Below are 11,882 nucleotides of genomic sequence, written 5' to 3'. Positions count from 1 at the left end.
CCTAAAGCTCGCCCACTGACAGTAATATTTGCAAGGCTAATTCCACCAACACCCACTACTAGCAAAGACAGCAGCGGCCTCAGATACCATCAAATTTTAAATTCTCGAAAAAACGCGATAAAATATTCTCGCCACGGATTGCGCAAAAAACAAAACGCAATAAATGGCGACAACTTTCACCGCATTGTAAAGGCGATGGCGTACGTCGCTACAGGGAAGAATTTCGTAACGCTGCTGACGGGTAGCAAGGAGAGGGAGAATTTTCCGAGGCGAAAGAAAAAGAACAAAAAGAAGCCGCTGTTGCTTCTTCGTACTTCTGCGAATTAGAAAGGACGTCTCGTTACGCTCCCAAAGTCTCGGCTTTCAGCGCCGCCTTCAATGCGCCGTTCGTAAGCGTCGCAATGTCTCCAAGTCTGCTATCAGCCGTGATCAATCACCGTAGCTTGGCCAGATTTCTCTCTTATGGGCGGGAGCCCGCGCCAAGCATGCGTTAACATGCTACGAAACTGAGAAGAGCGAAAAAAAAACAAATAATTTAATGCTGAGCAACGACAGAAGCGAGAACACGATCGTATGAAAGCCCTTGTGCAGGAATTGGGATAGCCATATTTACTGGAAGGACCAGGAAAGTAGCTTTATTTTGTAATATAAGGCTTGGGCGGGACGGCAAAACTACTCAATGTGGCGCCTCACTTAGAGCAAAGGCAATAAGAAAGAAAGCAAAACAAAACAAAAAAAGTTAGGGCACTGGGAATAGCTTTCAGGGACAAGAATCCGTATGAGTGAAAAATTTGAGGGCGATTTTTCTGTTAGAAATTTCTTTGTGAGACTGAAACCTCCGGTATTAACGCTTAACAACTGGAATGTTTCCTTTTTTGCAACCCTTCCCTTCCTAGCCCCAAGCGATAGGCTTAACGATGTGGCTGAATGCGTGTGGGCTGCGGCGTGTTTGTAGAAATTCTTGTGGTCTATATATAGCGAACTGAAAATCGAAGCGACGGCCCAGTACTAAGCTAAATTAGAGGCTTTACGTCGATGTTGGTTGCCATATTTCACTTCTTGGGGCTGAGGAAATTTTTTCGTGCTCATTTTTCGCATCGCCGAAACGTGACGTTGTGATTTTATGTACAGCCATTTACAGCCCTGCCTCATAGCGGACGTACCCAGAAAAAAAAAGAATTGTGGGTGCAGGTCTAGTAGGTTTTGGACAAATTATCAACGTAAATAAAAGTGGAGAAATTATCTAGGATAAACGAAGATTATGATGGGCACGCTCACAGTCTGAGCGTGCTTAGCTCCATCTGCTTTTGGCTGCTACTCAGCGCACATATCATAATGCCGTGGGTTGCTATGTAACTATTTCTTAATCTTCTTCCTGTTCGGCTGAGGCACTGTATAGCAGTATTTCAGGGAGGGAAACCGAAGGCATTTGTGTTTATTTCTGCAAGAAAATCCGCCTACATTTCGTGATGGTGGTTATGCAACTTTTAAAGTATCATTTCGCGTCACGTACCAAGTTTTTCCGGTTGAACGTAAAAACGGCCGTGCTAGTTAAACCACATTTATATCACTTTCAGCATACTAAACAAATTAGTGTATTAAACTCTACATAGTTCATATTTATTTTGAACTTTATTTACTCTGTATTACTTTATTAAACATACTTCATAAAAGTACTACTTTCAGCCCATGGAAATTATTAACAGCGTTGCTGCTCTTTCCACAGGTTTCTTATTGTTAAAACTTTTTCCGCAGTGTTGGGCTTATTCAATACAGGGCAAGTTAGCGTTGCTTACCATAAAAAATGTTGACGTAGTCTCCAAAAACTAACAGTGAACGGCATTTACTATGTGCTTAGAAAGCAAAGAGCTTCTACAAAAAGTGTGCGCTTACTTACTCAAGAGCCATTTCACAGAGTTTCGCTATGTGTATTCCTTGTTTCGCGCTGATGACTTCCGCAAGCGGAATCAACAAATTGGCAAAGTTCAAACATACTATGAATCTCGCCCGCAGCGCTTTTATGTTTCTCAATTGTTTTTTTTTTTGCCCCTGTTAATTTTTATTCTCCTTTTGAGATTACACTCACTGGAACAGAATTTTCCCGATACAAATTCAAACCCAGCGACGTTCTAGCAGGTGTGTGCTGACAGATCGATGCGAATAAAGAAAGTAAAAATTTCTGCACGGCAATATGCAGGCATCCAAGTTCTGAAAAATATCGCTTCTCAAAGTACATTTGAGAATGACTGACATATCGCAACTTTCTGCGTTTCCATGTGACAGTTTTATTGCTTTTTGTATGTAGGTTGCAACCCTTTTCGTTTATTGCGTCGCAAAACATCACCGGCTGCGCTTTCGCAATCATCTGCTCTCGGGGGGAGCGAAAGCCCTTTGAAACAGAATGCAGCGTGCCAAATGTCTCGGGCGAGAACGCGCCGCTTGACGCACACGAACGAATACCGTCGCGACCACAAGCAGAAAAATGACGAAACCGCGATGACACCGAGCATACCCAACTGGCGTTCAAAATCCTCTTTTTAAAGTAATTTTTCTCCCTTTCGAGAACTTCTCTTTCAACGGTTCCGCCTCTTTCCCTTATCGCGCGGGAATTCTCTTTTCCACATTCCCTCAATGTTTGGTGAGCATTCCTGGATCAAACGCGCATCCTTACGCCTGCACGAACCGCCTCCAGCAGAAGGTATACGTTTATGTGAAGGCATGTCGACAAATACAGCCCAAGGTCTGAATTCTTTTTTGGGCGCGAATTCCGCGGGATATTACCCACCGTGCTTTACTTTTTTGATAGCGCGACGAACATCGTCCTTTAGGGAACACGCAGAGAAAATAAGCACCTACTGCAGCGACCCGTTTTGTTATTTGTCTTTCTCGGAAACGCTAAGGTATATATAGGGTATTTCCGGCACCGTCCGTATCAGCACTCCGCGTGGGCGTAAGACTTCGGCATACACGGAAGAGAGGCTGCGTCTCGTGTCATTTAGTTTTTATCTTTGCGCGCGAATTAGTGGTGATTTTTGCACCAACGGGTTCAACTATTTGGTGTCCTAGAGGGATGTCGTTCGCCGGCATGTTGAGTCCTTATATGTGCTGTTTTCTCTCTGCAAATATTGTTAGCCGCTTTTCTCGCTTTGGAGGTTCTGTGAGTGTCGCTGTCTCCCAGTTTTCCGAGCCTCGCTTTAGCGCATTTGGGTCGAAAGGGAGCGAAGCACTCTTCTATTCGTAAATATTTCGGGGTAAGGGAGCGCGTTTAGAGCTTTCAATTGTACAAAAAATGTTATTTAGCTTATTTTGCTTTGCGGTAGCCATGGTTTACTCTCGTTTGTTTAAACCCATGCTGGCGACCACCAGAGAAATCTTGGGCGGCTGTAAAAGAACTATGATGCGTAATTTTAGTTTGAAACAACGTACACTTTCTATGCCAAAAATGAAGAATCTGATTATATATTATATTATATTACGAAATAAATATTAGGATGATAACACTAACGTAAAGACAAAAAGTAAATGTCAAACTGCCTTCCCGCGTGTATTCCGTGACACTGCGCTGCATCGCTGGCTTAACATGTTCACTTGTTCGAAAGGCTCTATATTTTTTACCACACAATTGCAGCGTGAAAGTTTGTGTAGCTCATTTGTTGAGAGGAGTAAAAGCCAGTGCTTCAAAAAAGGGGCTAAAAACTCGGCGGCAAGCGTTTGGTGCAAGCTCCATGTATACTGGACGTATGTGCTAGCCGAAACATTTTCATACACATTTTTTTCCGACGGTATTTAATAAAAAGTGTCTTTAGGGCGTGCTTGCAGGGAGAGTTAGAAGTGTTCTCAATTTAACGCGAAATTTTGCAGTAGGCGTGTAGAAGCCTACACGTTGAAATTACGGTAGGCGTATGAATTCCAAAGGTAAAGGTTGGCATATTCCTGACGCTTTTAACATTTTTTTGTAGGTATGAAACCCTAGGAGCATCTACTGTCAGACAGGTGCAGTCTTGATGACCTTTGAAGAGATAAATACCTCGATCTAAGGCTGTCCAATAACTCCCATTATGACACTCCTTCTTTTACAAGCTGCTGCTAATACAATGATTATAAAAAAAACTGTGAAGAACTCCTGTATGTAATATGTTTGTGGAGAGTTGTACTATTCACCGTCACTTTTCAGTAGGAATGAAAATGGAGCAATTTTCTCTGACTAGATATAGCACTGCTTTGTTTTTGCACTTGTGTCATTCCACAGACATTTTTGTAACGGAGTAGAATACATTCTGGTAATTTTCAATTGGATGTTTAACGGAATGCTCTGATTCAATATTTTTTTTTAGTGTTAAGTTTTGGAAATTGCTTTTACCGCCCCAAACGCAGTTAATAAAGCGTACTTGCCCAATTCCTAATACTGCTTGTGCATTTGTTTTTGAGGAGCGATAAATATGCTCTCCACAAAACACCTCGTCAGGGAGTCACCTAAACGTCTAGAAATTCGAAACCTGTTCTTTCCAATAACCTTTCTCGGCTGGTTTGCTTTACACAAAACAACAGTCTGAACAAAACTTCCCTGTCCTTTCACAGAAGCATTCCTTTTTGCAACCCTTGGCAGGCATATTGAAGTGGACATCGGCCCTGTCGCCTTCGCAGGCAACAATGGGTCAGGTTGGGACGCGTTGCAGGCATATTCCTTAGCGTGTGTGTGTAAGGTGCAACTGTATTGTCGTCTGCATTTTGGCACAAACATTTTCGTCCAACCCATTGCCGTGAAAGCGTCACACGTCGGGACTGCTATGTCCCAAAATGCGTTTTCGAGTGCCAGGGAGCTTCGGGAGAGGCTGTCTGAGCTGAGCAAATCTCTTTTATTATCGTTTTTTTCGGTTATACGCAACAATTGCTTCCCCACAAGAAGTAAATGCATGGTTAAAACTAATTTTATGTCAATTTTAAGGTAGGGAGTTTGAAGTTTGAAAGAGTGTTCATAACCCAATGAAGGTTCTATCCAGCCAAGCTTTATTTGCAGGGATGGAGGCGTTGAATCACCAGAGAGCTTATTTCAGTTTGTTGATGCTGCACTGTAACAATAGAATGGCCTATTCGCTCACAAGCATGGAGCACACAACTCTGTGTATGTTCCAGTTTGATCCTTGCTGGTGTTGGTGCTATTTTCTTTTAACCATGCTTACTGCTATTACTAAATTGCCCCGGGGTAACCAGGTAGTGAGCCACAATTTGATGAAAGTAGGAAAGGGTCATAGAATGCATACGAGTGAACTGCACTTGAATTGTGCGCTTTAGCTGTCTCTAACAATAACGAATTCGGGGCTGATACCAGCTAGAAGTTTAAAAAAGCCATGAGCGACCAGAGATTTGCCATGATCACGTTACATTCCGCGGAAGCTGATGGGGGAAATAGAGGGAGACTGCTGAGCCTCCATTAAACTAAATTTGACTAGGCCTGTGTGTACGCAACGAGAAGAAAATTGTTATGAGCTTCTCTGATGTTCCTCCCAGCCTGCCTCCGACCAACCAGCGGGCCCTGGAACAGGGAACTATCTTGAGCGAGCTCAGAAATAATGCCTGCCTGCGGTTTGGCTCCACGTTTGCGTACGAAGAACGGGCGCCTATTTCGCCTAGCGGCCTGAGTTACTGCGAAGAAAAGGAAAATAGCAGCACGAACTCCAAACAGACAACATGCAAGCACTGGCTCGCCAAGAGAAATTTATTTAGGAAGCCTGAGCGTGTTTTTTTTTTGAGATTGTTGCAGGCTTTATTCTGAAATTCTTTCGCAAAGCTTGGATGTGGCTTGTATACGCCTTTGCTCTAATGTTGCTTTAAAAAAGTTTTTTGGTACGGCGAGACGATTTCTTCTCCGCGATGATGGGCTCATATTAGGCTCTGCGTCCGGAAACTACACGTTGCGTGCAGTAAAAGGAAAATACCATTTCACATTTTAATAGAGATTGGGTCTTTACGGGGTCGTAACGCACTTCTGTAAGTCATTCATTGCATAAAGCAAAGCAACACAGAAAACAAGGAAATTGGAGAATGAAGGCACGAGAATGGGTACTTCTAGTCATTGCGTACTCCTGGTTGCGTCTAATGTAGGGAAAATAAATCTGCCGGGATAAAATTCCCGGAAGGTACATACTGTGTTTTTTATCCTCATTGCGAATATGACCCTGTGGCTCCAGGTTTTCTACTAAAAGCCGGTGCTATACTTGCGGACCTAAATTTATACTGGGGGTAAATTGGGGCGTGAGGGATCTGCAAGACAGTTCAGTTGGGGGGTAAGGGAACTGCAAGACAGTTCAGTTTAAAGAGGCAGGGATGGCCAAAGCTGGTGCTCCAATGCTTAGGCTGTTTTCTACAGCATTCCCTGGATGGTTAACCATTTGCGGCTCCAACCTTAGAACCACCCTGCTATGTCTCAGCATGAGTGGGAGTACAGCATTTATAGGACGTCGGTACTATTTTAGCACAAGATTAAAGCATCGGCAGTCAATTGCTCTAATGGCCACCACACGGTTGCTCAACGCTTGGTGGTACCGTAGCTTTATATCTACAGCGCTAGCTGGGAGCTGGCAAAGCATGATGTGAAGAAATTAAGACGGTCCCGCCGGACTTTGGGTCACCATGAGTGCCGCAGCGCTCTGTGGGTATGCCGTAAGCAAGCTAATGACGAGAGCATGATACATTTACAGCGTTGGCCTTTGACCGGAAACAGTCGGCTTGATATCTTATCAGAGGCAATATCATCATCAGCTGCAAAACCTCGGTTGGAAGGTCTCGCAAAGTTCAATTTGCGTGTTCCCAATGTTTTGAGGGGGGTGGGCGTAAGTGGTCACAAAACGTGAGCTGAAACGGCCTTCATGCATGGACGCTAATCGTACGGGAAGGTGGCGCAACGTAACCATAAGAGAAGACCAGTATTTTTATGTGGGGTGATAGATATAAAATGAGAAAAATGCAGTGCATATTAAGTCTAAAAATGTTTATTACGAAGGGGCCAGAGGCTGCAGGGGCAGGCAATCGTAAATATTCTCCCATTGCGCTTGTGTAATCTCTGCCACATGCGAAGTTACAGCCTTGATTTGTTATTTGAGATTTACATCTTGCGTTTCTAAAAAAATTAGGATATTTCAGTTATGGCAGACAGTAAGGTGTACGTTTTACACACGGCCGAAATTCTTAATCCCATCTTTGTATTAGGCTTAGCCTAAAGGCGCTCATGCAAAATTTAAGGAGCACTGAAAGAGAACTCAACCGGAACTTTTCCAAGGAAATAACAATGCTATGACTTAAACGTGCGTAGTTTAAAACTGTGGCACTCAGCGGTTTATGAGGCACCAGAAGCGTATTAATACTACATTTTTACGAAGCAAGGCGATGCAAGTTTCAATGAGGCCAGGAAAGTGACAGATGAAACACACTACCCCTTCTCCTCCATCCCCCTTTATAGACGCATTTGATGAGGCAATAAAAAGCTGCGCTTGAAAAGCGCTCATAACCAAGCGGTGAACAACGCCGTCTTTCCACATAGAATGATATAGAAGACTCGCTTGTTCCCTTCCCGCCATCTCATGAAGAACAGGGTTCGGGGGAAATATTATATACGCTAAGTAAAAAATTAGAAAAAAATGATCGAGCATCTAATCTTTCAATGAGTGGAGAATCTGATTTCATCGTATTCTTTTTTTTGTTAATAATATGTTTAGAAATTGAAGTATCTGAGAACGTACACCAAACTTAAAATGTCATTCAGCCGTACCGTTCCTACACAACGACAAAACGCAGCAAATGAAATGTGGGTGGCATATGGAACGGGTCTGCCTTCTTGCGTTTATGTAAGGAACAGGAATGCAAGTTCATATACAGGCTGAAAACTCGGGTAATACGTTGTAGTGTAGCGCTGGGACATACCAAAGGCTGGCGATATTGGATGCAGAAACCACGCGCGTGGGATGCTATAATAGCTCTGTAAGAAAATGACTTCAGCGTGCAGTGAAGATTGCCCACCGGGCCAGGTGAATGAAATTGAGTGTAAGCGAGTTCATATTGGATTCCTAAATTCTTTAGATTGCCACTTTCATAAAAGCACCTGCCATAGTGATTCAGGTCAGGGAGGAATCTTCTGCTCAGAAGGACGTTGCCTTCTCGATTGTACTGCAACAAATTACGTATTTGCCGCAAGGAGAAAATACAAAATGAGTGGAACGCTTCAATGATGACACGGGGCAAGGCTATTAAGGGTCTACCTGGGTGTCGGAAGTGCTTAAAGGTCGACTGCACTCGCAATCTTGCAAACGTAAAAAGGGTGCTAACAGCCAAACACTGCCTTTGAAATAGGGATCTGAGTGACGCGAATGGCTCGCGAAGGTTGGAGCTTTTGCAACAGAAACTGGAAGGAAAGGCTGCCATTACCGGCGGCCGGACGTGACGTATGTGACGGAACAGATGCGGGCGTGCCCGTGCCGGCGGCCATTAGCAGCAGCCTCCAAATGCACGCGGAACTCCACAGAACTTCCACTAACATTTTGCCGAGGTAATGAAGGTAGGCGCCATTCGCACTCACGATGCTATCAATAGGGATGAAATGGACTGTCGTATTTATTGTTGCCTTAGAATACCTGCCGGAGCAGAAATCCGTGGCATTGTGAGTAAAAGAGCAGGTCCAGATTTACGGAGCTGTTTTCCTGTATGATATCGAACATTAGCTTTGGTCAGTTGGCACCGTGAGAATTAGCTAGTTTTTTCCTTTTTTGACCGGAAGGAACCACGCACGGGTGACGATCAGTCATAACTGCGGTTGCTGGTTGGGAGCTTCTAAATGTCGCAGTTGATTTAGTTGCAGAAATGCTGCAGTGATGTAAGAACAGTGACTTTTCCCGCGGGAAGGCTATGCTTTTTCAATCAGGCTGTATTTCTGTTCGCATTAAAATTTGGTGGTCTGTGTGGCGGCTGGCTATATTTATCGTAAAAAGAGCAAAGTTTGTTGAGGGGATTATTTTGTATCATTATTTCCGCTCACAGGGTAAAGGCCGGCTGAACTGTAGCTGCCTTTTTAGCCATGAAACGATTCTCAGTTATAAACACCCGAAGCTTCAATTTTGCTGGTCCCTAAAAAGAAAGACATTGACACAGCAAAAGCGAAGTAATTTCTAACCAGTTCTTTAGATAGAGGACCTGTATTCATCGTAATAAAAAATGGGTGAGTTGTGCCATAGAAGAGCAACTAGTATAGTTTGCCTTAGCGTACCTTAGTGACCTGCCCTTGCATGGGAACAAAAAATGACGGGAAATTTCGGTTCTTGCCTAAGGCTTAGCTCTGAAAATTTTTCTGCGCTGTTTTTGTCGTGCAGGAGACGCGTGACAATTTTTATTCGAGACTGCAACAGCGCCGCTCAGACTGTTTCGAGAAAAACTTCTCCTCGTGTTTTTCCTCGCGGGAAATGTACGCGAGGTTAGCTTTGGATGCATTGCGGAGAGAAGCGCCCGGGGAGCGGTACGTTCGAGATTTCAAGCTGTGTCAGGAATTATGATTGGTTAATGCAACAGGAAACACACCATGAAGTCAGTGCGTATGTGCATTTGTGTGTCTGTGTGTGTGCGAGTGTGTGCGCGCACGCGTGTGTTTGTGTGTGCGTGTGCTTGGGTAGGAATGCATGGCGGTCTTGTTATGGATATGAGGTTTTATTGAATAAATTGATTGCTTGGTTGTCTGACTGACTTACTAATTCACTGACTGACTGACTGACATTGATTGATGAAAATAAACGATGAGCACACACCTATTTGAATACCGGCAGGCAAGAAAGCGCTGTTGAGACGTCGAACAAAAAGCGGTGGTTAGTGCCCATCGCTTATTTGGGAGATTTAAAAAAAACGCTGTTTGGCCAGGTTAGTTTGCCCTGAGGACGGCTACAACCATTATTTGTAAATGTTGAGGGAATATAAAGGGAGAGAGGCAGTTCGTCGAGTACGGGAATGTTTGTGACGAAAGCAGGGCAGAAGTTTGGGTGAGAGTGAAAGTGAACAAACACAGCCGCCGAAACAATACTCAAGCAGTCCGCGAAAACACGTGATTTAAGTATAATACTGGCGAAAATTGGCAGACTGCAAAAAAAAAACCTTGTTTGGCAGAGTGCCTACTTCTATAGAAAATGAATAATGCCAGACGGAAAAAAGTGTAGTTGAACTTACTCTAGTAAAGTGCAAGACATGTCAAATCGAACTTTCCAAGAAATCAACCATGGTAGCGAGGGAACTAGCGAAGAAGCCGACGTTCACAGAAAGTGGCAGGGAGATTTTATACCGTATTCACAGGCAAATAACTATGCGCATATACAGGGGTGCCTCTGAGAACTCATGGCATTCAGATTGATCTAACAAGACAATGAACTTTGGTTTCCTGGCATATCCAAAAGATGTGTAAGAGTTATGCGTGAGTAGGCTGTTATAGGTGAAAGGCGGCAACGCCATGCTTTCTGTGCGTTGCTGATGCCACGTGCTCACAAATCAAAGGCAATGACGAGTATTCTGTACGCCGACAGGTATTCATAAAGCAGCTCAAAACTGGTTTAAGAAAACTCCGAGGTGTACCCTCTTATCAGTAAAACATTGTTTCTGAGAGGGGTTGCTCTCTCTATTCCATATAGTGTGTGTTGTTTCAGACAGCTAGAACCTGAAATCTGGGGAAGAAGTTTTTTTTTTTGGTCTCGTGATAAAAGTTCTGTCAAGCAGGCACGCACCTGCGATATTTTTATCAAGGCTAGGGTGTTAGGTATTTTGCGCCTAAATGTTTCACAAATATCTCTGACGTGCAAATGGCGTGCTCTGACGTGCAAACTTTCACGATAATCAATCGTGTGGCAGTTCGGTTGGGTGGAAACCATGCTCAAAGGAAAGCGCCAGTGCAAGATCATGAAGGCAAGGGGAGATAAAAACTAATTAGTGATTATGACACTTTGTTATGCACTATTCCGAACACAAACAACGGACGGGATTTACGCTACAGAAGTTTTTTCAAGTGTTGTGGAGTACAACAGGTCGCTTCTTGTTCGAAGGTGACGAACGTAGGCTTGATCAACGAGGTGCTGTGCCTTTAGGCCGCTATGAAACATTATTAGATGCGACGCTGAGAGCATCTCTTGTCGGCGGCCCTGTCCTTCGTGCGTGTGTCCGTCGTCGTCGGCGTCCGCGCTTTCCTCCGCTCACCCCCTCTCCTCTCCGACAGCGAACACTCTCTCGCGAGGGGCATTGGATTGGATTAGATTGGATTGGCTTGGCTTGGCTGGGCTTGGATTGGAGTTGATTGGATTCGATTTGGATTGAATTGGATTAAAGTGGATTGTGCTCAGGCGTGCCCAGGTGAAAGCGAACACTCTCTCTCAACATCTGCGGGTGTGCGGCCCAGCGCGCTCTCACTCCGCAGGTGGGCGGCGCTGCGCGCGGTGCTGCGCATGTAGAGTACTCTCTCTCTCCGTGGTCTCCTCTCCTTCGGGTGCGCTGCGCATATAACCGGTGTGCCGCTCTCCGGCGACCTTTCGGTCGACGGTTACTCTCCGCTTGTGCTTGAAGCCCCTTCAGCGTCGCATCACACCAGGGTTCCCGCGAGGGGAGCTGGGCGTAAATTTTTATGGCTTGAAGCGTGTACCCAGTACGTTTTTTATGGCCATGTTCCTTGGTGCAGACGATTGTCGCGTATGTGATATTTGCAGCCAAGACAGAATGTCTTGAGCCGCTCGTCACCTCGTGGACTTACGGCGAGCCCAGGTGTGAAGAACGTGAGGGAAGTGCGGGCTGTGACGGCGCTAGAGATTCTCGGCTGTGCTTCGAGAGGCCCTAGCTAAATTCTTTCTAGTCATTCACTTTGCTGGACTATTGCC

General features: G+C 44.6%; 1 protein-coding gene across 1 annotated transcript in view; it reads right to left on the bottom strand.

Moving 5' to 3' along the window:
- The window catches only part of LOC144142472 (adenosine receptor A2b-like), a 104,571-nt gene that overhangs the window by 8,424 nt on the left and 84,265 nt on the right, over nt 1–11,882 (bottom strand). The window lies entirely within an intron of this gene.

This window comes from Haemaphysalis longicornis, unplaced genomic scaffold, assembly GCF_048455015.1.
Source record: "Haemaphysalis longicornis isolate Haplotype H1 unplaced genomic scaffold, Haemaphysalis longicornis Haplotype H1 scaffold_6, whole genome shotgun sequence".
Classification (NCBI taxonomy): Eukaryota; Metazoa; Arthropoda; class Arachnida; order Ixodida; family Ixodidae; genus Haemaphysalis; species Haemaphysalis longicornis.
Note: the sequence above shows the minus strand (reverse complement) of the source record. Positions and strands in the feature narration are given on the sequence as shown.